At 31.6% G+C, this 15,628-nt stretch overlaps 1 long non-coding RNA gene across 1 annotated transcript; it reads right to left on the bottom strand.

Moving 5' to 3' along the window:
• Positions 1–1,542: 1,542 nt before the first annotated feature.
• Positions 1,543–5,954, bottom strand: LOC146997740 (uncharacterized). The gene is made up of 2 exons (XR_015040818.1): positions 5,842–5,954; positions 1,543–1,685 (listed from the first exon to the last, which is right to left on the bottom strand). It is a non-coding gene; the product is annotated as an uncharacterized LOC146997740 (long non-coding RNA).
• Between the last annotated feature and the right edge of the window lie 9,674 nt (positions 5,955–15,628).

Below are 15,628 nucleotides of genomic sequence, written 5' to 3'. Positions count from 1 at the left end.
TCTCCATGTGTATCATGTATATAAGTCAGTTTCCCTTCGAAAGTCCTCCACAAAGGCATTTCTCCACTTAGGCAGATAGTCCTAGTGTGTTTTGCCATACTTAAGTAAACTAAACCAAATCATTCTCCTTATATCCAACAGTGTAATCTAAAGAGACTGCAATTGGATATGATTACAGTAAAAAAATATTTTAATGAAATTGTTTCAATAAACAATTCTAAATATTTTTTCAAATTCTAAAAAAAATTACTTATGTAACTCAACAATGAACTTAAATTCAGTTATCACAAGTTATCCAAAATTATTTTCATGCTTAATTGCATTATTCATTTTAATTACAACATATAATTCTTTTAGGCATAAATGCTTTTTAATCTCTTCTGCTACTGACCATTAATTGAAATAATAGATTAATTAATCGGACAGTTGTACAGGTATTTTCCCAGATTTAAAACTTTATTAATAACTTACATTCTTCTCATTGAATACAAAATTGAAGAATTAGTTAGTCCTAAATTTAATTTTTCAAGTATTCCTTCTACTAAAACATTTATTGCCTACAGGCAGCCAGACAGTAAGCTGAACACTAGCATTTGGCTCTAGATTTAAATCCTAGAGAATGGGCTGCCTGTGTGAATGTTTGTGTAACATGAAGTTTTCCTTAAAATATTCCTTTCCTTGGACAGATGGCCCTCTCTTGCTTTGTCATATTTCAAATAATCAATTCAAGCATTTAATGTAGATATGACTTCACAACTTCGTCCCAAATTCTAACTGAAAAATTGAACAGAATCCCCTGATACTGTGTCTATAATACATGATGAATATAGAATGATCTTAAAAATTTAAGGAAGAAAATATAATGTATTTGGAAATGCCTTGATCCTATAATTATATTTTTCTCTGCTATGCCTAGAAAATTAAGAAAAGAATGTAAAAACTGAAGATAAAGAATTCAGCATTAATAATTGATATGATAGTAGTAATAAACTAAAAATTTTTTAATGAAAAATTGATAATGCATAATGGCTCCTTAAAATTTTAATTTTCTATCCTACTATTAATGGAACTAATTTAGCACTATAATCAAAATGACTCAGATTTTCTTTCTTTAACTGATGTCAAAAATACGATGATTATTTCAAAATTCCTGTGGATGATTTAATTGTTCTCAAAATTTTCTATTCATTTATTAAATGGTTCAGATTAATGTTTTTGTTATCATTATTTCAAACGACTTTTTAAATCTTCGGGAAAAATGTTTAAATCTTCATTCAACAAAATTATATTTTTAGATAGATTTTTATGGAATAAAAAATTCTGTAAGATAGTATTCATTCACACAAGATATTAACTTAGTATTTGCTCATTACTTTACAAGTATTCAATGAAGTCTTTTAGTGTAACATACAGGTTACATAAGGAACCATTTCATTTTAATGTAATATTCCATAATCATATATTTTATTTCAAAAAATATCATATTTTGAAAATATTGGATATTGCAATGGATTTCGACTCTTTATTCCAATACACAGAATATAGAAACAAAAATAGGTTTATTTTTATTTGAAAACTATCCAAAAGGAAAATAAAATAAAAAATAGGTAAAATTTATATTATTGTTATTTTTAACTAGTTGTGAAGGTGCAGTCCTCTTCTTCTTAGGATTCAAAGCATGGCTCCTAAATAAAAGAAAAAATCACATTCGTTAGAAGTACATAACATATTCTAAATTTGTTATGTGACATTTTAATTTAGAATCTCTTCATAATAATTGCATGCACTTGCACATATTCCAAATGATTTAAATCTTTTTTTTAAATTAAATAATTAAATTGCAAACAAGATTCCTTTTGGTCCTTTCATGAAATCATAAATTGCATGTATCATCCATTTTTGAAGCAAAAACAGTATAAATTTAAATAATTCATTTTGCAGAAAATAATTTGAGGTTTATTAGATATTTACTATATTTATTTGTAATATAAAATAAATCTGTAAAGTAGTTTTAATAATGATCAGATTTTTTTTAAGATTAATTTCTCTAGAAATTGAAATGTATTAAGGTAGCACTTCTCAATCTGTGGATCATACAGCTTGCCCTCATGGTCCTCCGAAGTTTCCAAAGGAGACAAAAAAATTTAGTTGAAAAATCTCAGAGTTTAAAAAGTTACATATGACAATCATCTATCACCTTTTCTCGTAAGATAGACATTTTATGAAATTTATTATTGGTTACCCTACTTACAGACTTCCCACTCAGTCTTAGCAGTAAAAGATGGATTTAAAGCACTATAACTGTGGTACTTACCACCATATATCCAAATATACTATCATATATCCACTAAGACTGTGGTCTTACCATCATATATCCAAATATAGAAGAGCCATGCAAGAATTACAAATCATCCTTCTCATTAATAATCTTGAAGTATTAGAAATATAACTTTTCTTCAATGGACTTAATTATGAAATATAACGGATTTTAATTATATATTAAAATATAAGTGTACTAGTAGTAATATATGCTAAAAAATTGCTTTCGAAGGGAACAGCAGCAAGGTGATTCACAAATTATGATAATTCACATAATCTCTATTCGAAAAAAGTTTAAGAAACACTGAAACAGGAGAATAATTAAATTATGGTTAATACTGGTAATTTCAGCCATATGCTTTAAGCTTGATGATCAACATTAAAAAATTCTCAGAAAGTGTTACTACTAAAAAAAACTACTTTTCCACATAATATGAACTTATACGTAACAGCATTTAATACTTAGCTCACTGGCAAAATATACAAAATTTTGAAATGCAAGTATATATATATATAAGGCCAATAATATAGTTATCAACAATTAATGCATGAACTTCAATACTTACACAATTAACAAACACATGAACAATGATGTTACATGCATTCATCCTCTGAATTAACTAGTCAGTTTGGGTATTTTCTATCTTAGATGTCGCAAAAATTGATCGTGGATTTAATATTTTAAATGTTCCTCTCATAGACATTTTAATACTTGTATTTTTTACATAGAGTGTCATCTTTAGTTTTACAGATATTCATTTGTTCATTTATTACGATTAAGTTTTACAGACAGAACAGATGATACCTGATTACATTAAGTGGTATTTAAGACAAACTTACTTACTGGTACTTAACACAGTTGCTAGAAAAATATTACATAGTGAAAGACAGGGTACAAAGTCAGAATCTGAAAACTTATTGACTTACACTAAGCTATTTAATGCTTGAAATATTTATGATTAGATAATATCTTTTACATCATCAATATCTAACAGTGATATGATATACTTTAAGTATACAGTAAAACCACTCTATAACTTTTCCATAATTTTGTACAATTTTGATATTTAATGGAGGTGGTTACTTCACAAAGCATGATTCTCAGTGATAATTAATATCAATGTTTGTATCACCAGAATACTTGACATAATCACTTAAAGAGGTATACTTGCTAAGGAAGGTTTTTCTATACTTCAAACAATGGTTTACATATTTTAAAAAGTATATTTTTCTGACACTGTTATTTAAAAAGTGTATAACTCCTTCTACTCTTAAGCATAAAAATTTGAAATTTTTATGCTTAAGAGTCATTCATTTAGTTGTAACTTACAGAAAGATATCTTAAATGCCTAAAATGTTTTAATTTATGAAAAACAGCAGTTAGAGTATATTGAAGGGTGCTTCCTGTATTATCAAGGGAGCGCAAGTTTGTGCAATTCTCTGATGTTTTCTTAAGTGAAAATAGGTCGATGTGTACATGGATAAAGTCAAGGGAGTGCGCGATGCCAAGTTTGTACAATTCACAGATTTTTTTTAAGTGAAAATAGGTCGATGTGTACATGGATACCGAGTATGTGCAATCTGTCTTCGTGTAGCGGCGGTTTTGGCACACAAATCGTCGCTACACAAGCCAAAATAACATGGTCAAAGAATTGCACAAACTCGGTATCCATGTACTGCCAAATATCGCCAAATTTTGCCAAGTGGCACCCATAAATATACTTTTACCAAAACAAGCTTTAAGGCATACTGTCAATTACATTTTAAATTCCAGTGATTTTTCAACACTAGTTCAAATACTCTAAGCATATGTTTGCATAAGTTACATAACTTTTGCATCAGCAAAATTTATAACTTAGCAAATATGAACTATGAAAAAAAATATTTGAGCTTACCTTGACCCTTGGATTTACTAAATCTATGACACTTTTAACGCCAAAGAAATTCGATGACCGAAAATACGCGATGATTTATTTAATCTGGTTTTAAAATGGGTCATTTTAAGTTTGGCTATATCAACAACATATTACTCAGTATTGTTGGATAGTGAATTTGTAATTCTTTTTCATTCTTGAAATATATACACATGACAGAATTGGAATAAAAATTTTAGGTTTTTCAGATGAACTCATAGATTGAACTAATTTGTTGAATTTTATCAAGTAGTTCTTAAAAATACAACCAACGATTAATTAAAACCAACTGCAATTCAAATAGATACTCTTTGTCAAAAAGGAGCAGTAGAACTTATTTTAAACATTCAGCAATAAAGTTTTCTGAATATATTTTTTAGCGTAACGGCAGTTTCAAACATAATAAAGAGAACAACATTCATTCTAATGAGGATAATTTTGAAAATAATTCACATTAAAATATATCTGAAAGAGATTTTTAAATGAAAAGATGACACAAAATAATTATTTTCAAAAAATACATGTTATCTCAGATATAGAAGAAATTTGGCATTGAGCTGAGTATTGAAATTAATATATGCAACTGACGTATCATTACTAATATTTCCATGATTTGATATTGAATGCTATAACTATTAAATATTAGCAAATGCATTTTATAATGAACTTTGCACCAAAATTTATAGTAAATTTATATGTAAATTTACATTGTAAGTCCTAGAATGAATGTTGTACCATTTTATTAACATTTTACTTTTCAACAAGCATAAAGGAAAAAATAGAATTTTTTTTCTTTAATGTTCCTAGTATGTTACATCATAGTTAAAAATATGTCAAAGTCATGGCATTTCGATTGCCTTTTGTAAATGTTGGTTATAATGTAACTTAATAGATGCTTTATAAGTTGGTAAAGACTGTCCTGGATTAAAACTATCTTTAACACAAAAAATAATATATATTGAATACTTTTACAAATATGTAATTGCTATCCGACTATATAATCATTTAAGGCGAACTTATCGCATGTATTAATGAAATGATATTCCATTTTTAATGTATGTTAAGTTATTTTGTCGAATTTTTTAAATATATTACATTTATTTTTTCTTTTTCGTTGAGATTAATAATAACATACATAGTGTAATAATGCTCTGAAAAATAAAGCAGTTCACGCTGGGATTAATGATAACATGTATGGAATAATAATGTTACATCTGTCAACAAAATGAAAAATATGAATATTCTAACGCGATATGTTTTAAAAGATACATAAATATTTAACATGAGAATTATTAGACTATAGATAGAACATTAATATTAAGCTTATTTGTTTTTAAACTAACATATTAACAAATTTGTTTCTGTTTATAAATATGAGCAGTTTAACTGCAGACACCTGCAGATGTAACGAATAAAAGTTGTTATTTTACTAAATGGAACATAAACTCTGTGATTTAAACTCTAACAATAATTCAACACAGGTTTATTTAGGAGCATTAGAATTATAAGCTAAACATTAAAAGAATTTAATTATAGATAGTGTAAAGAACATAACAAATACATTACATAAAATTAGTAAAATACACGTCAAACACTATTTCGAACTTACCTCGACCATAGCAAAAATAATGGCTAACATGGCGACTATCGTTGAACTCTCCCGCTAGGACGCTGTTTTTCCACCTTCTTCCTGATTGGTTCTTCTCTCTCAGCCGTTTTAAGCCACGTGATCACACGCTACGGACAAAATCCAAGCAAAACTTCTTGAAAAACTCCTGTAGAGTTTACAGTTTCGTTTGGTTCTGTGTTCGTTACAGGTATTTCCTTCGTAATTGTTCGCATTTCTGTAACTATACAAGACTTTTGTCTGTAAACTTCGAGGTTTTTTTTTACAGTGCAGGCCGGGGAGGCATGTGCGATAATAGGCCTGACAATTGCAGTGTAAAGCCTTCTTTTGCGTGCAAGATTTAATCCAGAGTCCTTAGAAAGTAGTGGGTAAAGCTTTTTCATAATGCCGATTTATTATAACTCCTAGGTATTTTGCGTACTTACAGTAGGAACTGTTTTTCCGATGAACGTAACATTGCAGATGAGGGGTTCTGTGGTCTTGAATTTTCTGATGACTGAAACTTTTGACTTCTCCGGGTTAATCTTAATTTTGCATTGCTGCTTCAATATCAGGAATAATCTGCTGAATCTTTTCCAAGGAGTGATTTGGCCGTCTGGATTTCGCGATGATGGCGGTGTCATCCGCGTAGCATGCTAATATAATATTAGGGTCTTGTCTGAATTTTGGGAAGTCATTTACGTACAAAATATAAAATATCGGTTTAAAGATACTTCCTTGTAGGACAACAGCGTAAATTTGTTGTCGGTTGGAACTAAAATCTCCTTGCCGCAGTGAAAAAGTTCAGGTGTTCAAAAATGAGCTGAGGATGAGACGGATTTCCCTAGTACCATTTATTTGGAAATACTTTTGCCTAGTGCACTTTGGTGCGATCTACTAGTGAAAACTCTTTAATAGTTAGTGACCAGAAAAAAAAGTAAGTCATAAGAAATTTTAAATAAAAAAACTGTAATTTTTTTGCAGGTGTACTTAGAAATACGTGTACTTTAAGATGATGGGTAATATTTTATTGATTATAATTCAAAATTTTTTTGAAAAATTTATAAAAATTATTTTAAAATACAAATTTTAAAAATAAATCATAAAAAATGGGTGAATTTTATTTGGAATGAACTATTCGAAATGTGAAAGGAAGAATCAAATAAGTTTAATAAAAAAAAAAAAAAAAGAGATTGAGAAATATATACCAAACTCAATTAACATTGAGGAACTAAAATTTTGAGAGCTAATTTTTAAAAAACTACGCTTGCGACTTTTACAAAACTTGGTAGTTTGGCGTAATTTCAGTTGGAGAACTGAAATATGAAAAAAAAATAGTATGTTTTTTCAGAAAAATTCTGATTTTGTGGAAAATACCTATATTCGAACAATGCTATCTATAAATCTAGTACATAGTCTAAAGGCCCGTCTACACGTAGCGATTTGCTCGGCCAGCTAAGGCCGACAATATCTGAGATAGCTCGCCTGTCCACACGAAACGATTTTCTCATTAGTACAGGAATTCACTCAGCCAATCACTGTGAAAGGAAGTGTTCCCGCCCTCTACAGCGTCACACTGTCTACGACATGGACCTTATAAGAAATAGACTGACCCAGTGGGCGGGGCGTGCGTCACACACATGTGGGGAAGAGAGAGTAGAGACGATTTAGTTTATCGTAACATTGAAACATATGGCGTTTTTATCACATAACTCTTTTTGATTATTAAATGTGATACGTTGTATAAATGATGAGATAATAAAAATCACAGTTTTTGCTAATAAGATTTTATATATCTCATGAAAGCACTTTTTAGTGCATTTTGAGTATTTTTTTTACTGCATTTTGAGCATAAGCGTAATTCTTGTCTAAACATCATTACTTTGATAAAACGGTAAAAACTCTAAACAAAAAATTTATGAATTTACTTTTGCCTACAAATAAAGTAAAATTAAGTAAGATTGATAGTACATGATGCTATGAAACAAATAAGGTAAAATTAAACAAGATTTGGTAATTTTTTTTAATTTTATTAACATTTTCAGGCAGTAGTAGCAAATATTTATAGAAACCAAGGATTGTTTTATTTATTTTTTCTGTTTTCAAAATTATTATGGTATTAAAAGACGATCATTTATGACAATATTAATAACTCATAAAATTCCGAGCATAAACTTTTCTGAGTGTAATGAAAAATTTAAAAAAAAAAAATTCGCAGTAAATAAAAAAATCTTATGCGGAACTAGAAATAAATTTTAAAAAATAATTACTATAAAATACAAGATATTATATGTCCAATCTTAAATTTTTATTAATGCGCCTAAAGTAACCTTGTAATTTTATATACCTGTAAAATGACTATACATCCATAAATACATATGTATTGTTGCGTGCGTACGGGTTCGTTACGAAATGAATGCACAAGTCCGATGAAAAATGAACAAAAATTTATTATTATCACAACAAAAATGCTTAAATTTTCTCAAATTATCATGCAGTATTACAATATCTCACAGTAGTTATCTTTTAACTACTCAAATATCCAATAGAACGTAATTCAAAACAGCTAAAGAACGCTAATCCGCGAATTCGCTACAATCAACAACAGTAGTTTTCTAAACAACAACAAACTAAGCAACTACTACAAACTGAGATGTTTTCCTCCTTTTATAACATTTTAAAATCACTCGCTAGAATTTTCCAGTACTTTCTCGAAATCAAAAAGAGATATTTATTTATTTAATGCACGCGCTCTTGTATTTTTAATTTTCTGGCTTAGCTTTCTTCTTTTAATATACGTCACGCGCTGCACTGCGCGAGAAATAAAACCAATTAATTTATAATTGAACTAATATTAGCTTTTTAAATACCAAATTCGTAACACTGCCCCCTTCCCAAGGACTGCACGTCCCGGGCAGTACAATCCCTGGACAGGAAGCTAAATTTACAACTGTGGCATAAATGTATTAATAAGCATTACATTACAATAATAAACAACATGAACAATAAATGCAATACATAAAACAAATCAAATGCTATCAAATTCAAATCAAATACTAAATGCAAATCAAATACTAAATACAAATCAAATCAAATACACATTTAAAAACAAAAAAGGACCATGGTCTGATACTATTTACAATTATTTACATTACGTACTATGGCCATAGTAATAAGCTAACCTGTCGTAAGAGTTCGAAGACTCACGGATCCGAACCACGACGTCATTCGTGTTCAGCACTGTATATGGACCATCCGAAGGTGACTGTAATTTAGGACTCAGTCCTTTTCGTTGAATTGGGTTCCACAACCACACCTTGTCTCCTTTGTTGGATCTCTGTCTAGTAGCTCTTGTGTCGCATCTGGTCTTCATTTTCTCCGTCGCCAAGTTGACTCGCTTTCGTGCAGAACGGTGCATCCCCTCAAACCGGGCCTGGGCATCTTGGATGTGTTCCTCAGGCGATGAAGGCGCATCCGTAGGGCGACTAAACAGGCGGTCACAAGGCAGACGAAGGTCTCGACCGAAGAGCTTCTGGGATGGAGAATAGCTGGTAGTCTTGAGTTTCTTTTCGACCCTGGTATGATTTCGGCAGCTTCCCGAGCTCGATCTTTCGGATAAGGCGTCGACATTTCCAGGCGAGGATCCCTTTTGAGGATGGATAGTCATGCCATCAGATGCTATGCAGCTTATTGTTTTTGAAATCTAAGGAAAAATTGTATTTTCTTAAAAAGTCCAATCCGAATATGCATGGATCTGTAATATCCGCCACATATGCCGTGTGATGGTAGGCGGCACTTCCAAACGTGATGTTTACGTTTAACTTCCCAGTTATGTCGATCTTGTCACCAGACGCAGTCTGAAGGGTAACACAGGATGGCGTCCAAATAAGTTTATCTTTAAACTGTTCAGCTAAATCTTTCCTAATGATGGTAACATTAGCTCCTGTGTCAATGATCATATTGCAAGGAACTCCATCGATATTCCCATTGATGGACAGTCCGTTATTGTTGCCACTCACTATAGAGATCTTAAGCGCTTTAAAACAGGGTTTTTCATTATCTGGCAACCTCCGTTCCTTGATATGGTCATTAATTTGTTTCCTGCGTCGTTGCTCAGAAATTGTCTCAATTTTCGTTCCCTGGGGTGTTCTGCAATTCTTTCGTACGTGGCCTTCAGCTCCACAGTTCCAGCACTTTGGTTTCTTGTCAGTCCTTTTCCTTCCCGTGGCATTTAATTGTCTGTTTAAATCGTATGCCTTATTTTCCGTGCTCTGGGGAGTTCTGCAGTTCCTTCGTAGGTGGCCTTCAACACCGCAATTCCAGCACTTTAGGGTCGGTTTTGTTTCACCACTATTCCGTCTTAAAGCATTCACTGGTCTTGTCAACTCATCCGTTTCATTATCCGTGCCCTGGGGTGTTCTGCAATGCCGTCGTAGGTGACCTTCAGAACCACATCTCCAACATCTTACAGCCACTTTGTTCTCACTGCTACTCCGTATCAAAGCATCGACTTGTCTGGATAAATCATCTAAACGAGCCATCAATTGGTCCCCTGGGTCGTGGACTCGCACAGCTCTGACTGGGTAGCGATCTCTAAGAGTTGCCTGCTGGGCTGCCTCCAATTTCACGGCGTACAACAGAGCGCTTTTTACATCCTTTACATCTGCCATTCGTAGGGCCTTCTGTATTTCGGGATCCCGGATCCCATCGATGAAATATTGCAGGGACAGGATTTCCCTTGTTTCTGTCGGGCACTCCGAAAAGGCGTGATGTGACAGCCTTTCAACATCCGTGGCGAGCTCCTTAAGTGATTCGGTGGGCTTCTGTTGACGGGATTTTAATTGAAGCCTGCTGTAGTCTTTTAAACATTTCTCGCCAAAGCGCAGCTCCAAGGCGCCGGACAGAGCTTCGAAATCTAACCTTTTGTTTTCGGGAAGCGTCTGCAGGATATCTGCTGCGTCTGCTCTCAGAGAAGCGGCGAGATGACAGGCCTTAGCTTGGGAATCCCATCCATTCGCATCCGCCACGATAGAAAACTGGGTCTTATACACTTGCCAGGATGTCTTCCCATCATATGTGGATAGCTTCAGAGATGGACGAGCAGGCATCGGTAAGAATTTAAAATCATCACTCTTACTCCCAGCCGTCGCTACGAATTTCTTTAAAGTTTCCAGTTCTTTGGCAACCGCACAAACCCGGTCATCAATTTGTTGTTCGATTTGTTTCTGAACGGAACAAACTCTTTCTTCTATTTCTTCTTTAACAGAAGAAACATTTTCCTCAATTTGTCCCACTTTATTCTCAACCACATCTATTCTGCCTTCCATAGCATCGAATTTGGCTTCTATTATGCAGGCAATTTCTCTTTTCATTTCGCATTGACTTTCTTCAATCTTGACTTGAACAGCTTTTATTTCTTCTTTAACAGATTCCTTAACAACTTTTATTTCGTCTTTAAAAGTTAATTGACCAGTTTGAATGGCCTTCATTTCTTCCTTAACGGATTCTTGGCCCAATTTCATCTCGCCTTTAATTTCTTCTTTAACGGAGTTGACGGCTCCTTCCATCTTTTCTTGGAAAGCAGCAAATGCAGTCATCATTTACCTGAATTGTTCTTCCATCGCTCTTGTTATTGGCATTCAAACCCCACTTCTGACACCAAAAATTGTTGCGTGCGTACGGGTTCGTTACGAAATGAATGCACAAGTCCGATGAAAAATGAACAAAAATTTATTATTATCACAACAAAAATGCTTAAATTTTCTCAAATTATCATGCAGTATTACAATATCTCACAGTAGTTATCTTTTAACTACTCAAATATCCAATAGAACGTAATTCAAAACAGCTAAAGAACGCTAATCCGCGAATTCGCTACAATCAACAACAGTAGTTTTCTAAACAACAACAAACTAAGCAACTACTACAAACTGAGATGTTTTCCTCCTTTTATAACATTTTAAAATCACTCGCTAGAATTTTCCAGTACTTTCTCGAAATCAAAAAGAGATATTTATTTATTTAATGCACGCGCTCTTGTATTTTTAATTTTCTGGCTTAGCTTTCTTCTTTTAATATACGTCACGCGCTGCACTGCGCGAGAAATAAAACCAATTAATTTATAATTGAACTAATATTAGCTTTTTAAATACCAAATTCGTAACAGTATGAAAGTAAACAATTTAGGATATTTGTTGCATTGAAAAATTCGCTTACTTCACTTTTTATTTCAAATATTTGTGAAAACAAGATTATATCTATTTATCTATTAATGTAAATACACACACCTATATATATATATTTAGAGAGAGAGAGGAAGAGAAACAGATAATATGGTTTATTGACGCTTAAATAAAATTAATTTAGTAAATCTGCTTATCTGAATATTTTCTCTCTGTTTAGATTCATTGTAACATGCAACTGCATGATGCATTCTGATTTTTAAATATTGAAATATCACTGCTTTAATTAATTTAATCAGGTGGTTTTTTATCTGGCTCATCATCATAAATATGGTCTTGAAGAGAAGGAAATATATGTGTTCCTACGCTTTTTAAGACTTTTAGAGTCATGAAATTTATAATATTTTTTTATTCAATTTAAACTCCTTTTCAGTCTGCCTAAAAATTATTTCTGCATTTTTGCAGATCATTCGGACGTCACTGGAAGGAGAAGTCAAACCTTTACATCCAGATTTATAATATTTGAAACCTAGCAAACAATCACATGGTTCTGTTGAAACTAAAGCTGAGAAACAGATATTACATTTTACTTTATAAGCTAAGCTTTTAACAACAAAACCAGCTATATAAGATGTATACTTTTCGTTCTTAAATATTCTTATTTTTGATTAGTTATAATGCTAGGAATTAAAATTTACCTATAATTTAAAAAAAGCAGCAAAAAATTATAAATTTTAAAGAAAAACTTTCAAAAATTCATTTTTAGGCATTTTAGTATTTAGTTATAGTTTAGTATTAGTTATAGTTTTAGTAATTGTAAGAGAAAATTACTTGGTTGAATTTTTCTGTTAGTTCAGATTTAAAATATTATTTTCTAAAAGAAGAAGTTACAAATTCGCTTACATCATAGGAAAAGCTAAAAATATGTACAAGCCTGAAACAGCTTTATAATTATTTAGAACGTTAATTATGCTTGAAAAACATGCTAAGTATTTAAAAAGCAATCTCAGTGTCAAAAATAAAAATATTTAAAAATTCTTACTTGTGAAATGAGGCACTACCACCAGCTTTTTCGTGACAATTGTACGCGCTGCAATAGCCAATCATTGCTAATTTCTGGAAGTCGTCCCTACTCCTCCGGATGTGATCAAGGTGACAGCCGGGAACGCGCCAGACAAGGGAGAAAACGCAATTGGGTTAGTCTATTTCTTATAAGGTCCATGGTCTACGATTTGTAAACAAAGCTTACGGTGTTGTGAAATAATCAAAATAATGGATGATTATTTTACATTAAATTGCTACTATAGATACAGCTACAATTCTGAATTTAGCTTGAATCTGAAGGGGAGAAAAAAAAGAAAGAAAATGCGTTTGGACTAGGAATTAGGTCAAACGACTAGAAATTCATGGTTCCTTCGTAATACCCTGCTCCGGGAGTTGCGTATTGAAGACACGGGTACAATTCGAAAGTATTTACGGATGATGCCGCGTGATTTTGATTTTTTGCTAAATTTAGTTTGCAGCAAAATTTTAAAAAAAAAATATGCTTTTCCTTTGTGTACTGAGTACACAGATTACTCTTTTTAATTTTATTTATTATTATTATTTTTTTTTTTTTTAAATTTCATTTTCTGCCACTCCTATTTGGGCACTTAAATCTTGAAATAATAGAATAACCATGTTTCAGAAAAATAAGTAACTACTGTGCTTTAAATCATAGCCTTTATTAATGAATAAATAGACAATAATGTCATGAATATCAAACCAGTACGAATAAAAAAGTAGTAATAAAGAATAAAGATTACTACATTACAAAGCAACAGTGTAATTTCAGTGCAAAAATTTCAAATAAGAAATATCACAAAGGTGCAAAGTTTTAAGTCGTACATTTATTGAACATTAAAAAACTAATATTAACATAATTAAATAACTAATACAGTCTGAAAACTATGATCATATGACTATATCAGTTAATCAGCTAATAAAATTTAGCAATATTGTATTAAATTGGGCTGTAATTTGTTTTCGCAAAACTCAATTAACACAAAACTGAGTTTGTGACTTTCTTTTGGCTAATACGCGAGTACTTAAGATTTCCAGTAGATCTAAAACACGTGCCAACGGCCATTCGGAAAATAAAAGGAAAGGCGTTAAAATTCAATAAACACAACACCCGTAGGCGAAAAAAATAAAAAAAGTGACTTTTAAGTCATGCAGTTCAAATTTAGTGATGGAGAAACGAAATTAAAAAGTCCTTGCAGGCGCAGAAGGTTCAAAAGTTAAGAGGAGGATCGAACCCAGGCCTCCGAAGTACAGAGAAAAACCTTCTCTGCTCCTTACCACTGGGCTATGATCGTTCGGGTATGGATTATCGGGAAAGCTATGTACTTCGTCACCTGATTAACTCCCATTTTCGGCGAAGTCAGTGAGTCTCTGCGTTGCTTTAAATCGGCCCGTAATTTCTCGACTGGAGATTTTGCTTTCTGAATTTTTTCAATAAGTGCGATCATAGTTTCAAATAGTTTCTGAATATTTTCATCTAGTACCCATGACATGGTATCATTAACAGTTTTTGGAACTTTTCTTGGGGGAGTTAAAATAATTTTCACTCCGAATAGAAAATATTTGAATAAATAAAGTAATGGGGAAGAAAAAGCTTACCAAAATAAGAGAATCCGGTTGATCTTTACATTATGGTAACTTGGCGTTTTTTTTTTGGCGAAAATTTGGCGACCAACTCTCCTACAGCAACCCTCTATTTTTTTTTCTCTGCCGCCATTTTGTCTTCACGAAGTAAAGACATGTTTCTTTTCATTTTATCTACTGAACACTTCTTCCAACCATCTACTAGCCGAATTGCACTTATGCTAGAAATTTTATCTAACAAAACTGCTTAATCATGACAAATATTCACTGCAAAATTGGGAAAAAGTGCACAATACAATACTCCTTACGCGTTTTTCAAAATAACACATACACATAAACCATGTACACGCCGACTTATTTTTACTTAAAAAAACATCCCAGAATTACACAAAAATGGCATTGCGCACACTCTTCACTATATCCATGTACACTGCTTTTTTCTAATAAATTAGAAAAATTTCACGAAAATACATGACAATTTTCTGAATCTTTAAACCCGGTAAAAAGAACATATATGAAATTACCTGATCGCGAAAAAGTTTATACCCTTTCATTAATAATATATAATATATATATATTATATATTATTAATGAAATGAATATTAATGAAATTATTAATGAAATATTATATATTATTAATGAAATGTTTATACCCTTTCATTAATAATATATAAAATATGAACATTTCCACATATAAAATAAATAAAATATCCAAAAACTTTTACCTCTAAATCATCTATTATATTATACACGTCACAAACGAATTCATACCGCAAGCATTACAAATACTTAGTGTCAAATATTTAAATTATTTCCATGCACGTTTACTTCAACTTAAACGTATACCAAATTCCTACAAACATAAAATTCACAAAATAACTATCATTTAATTAAAATATCACTAAACCATGTACACGTCGACTTATTTTTACTTAAAAAAACATCCCAGAATTGCACAAAAA

The sequence above is a fragment of the Stegodyphus dumicola genome, chromosome 4 (assembly GCF_044657685.1).
Source record: "Stegodyphus dumicola isolate Sdum_Otavi_A_Nest chromosome 4, ASM4465768v1".
NCBI lineage: Eukaryota > Metazoa > Arthropoda > Arachnida > Araneae > Eresidae > Stegodyphus > Stegodyphus dumicola.
The sequence above is the reverse complement of the archived record's forward strand: the minus strand, read 5'-3'. Positions and strand labels throughout refer to the sequence as shown.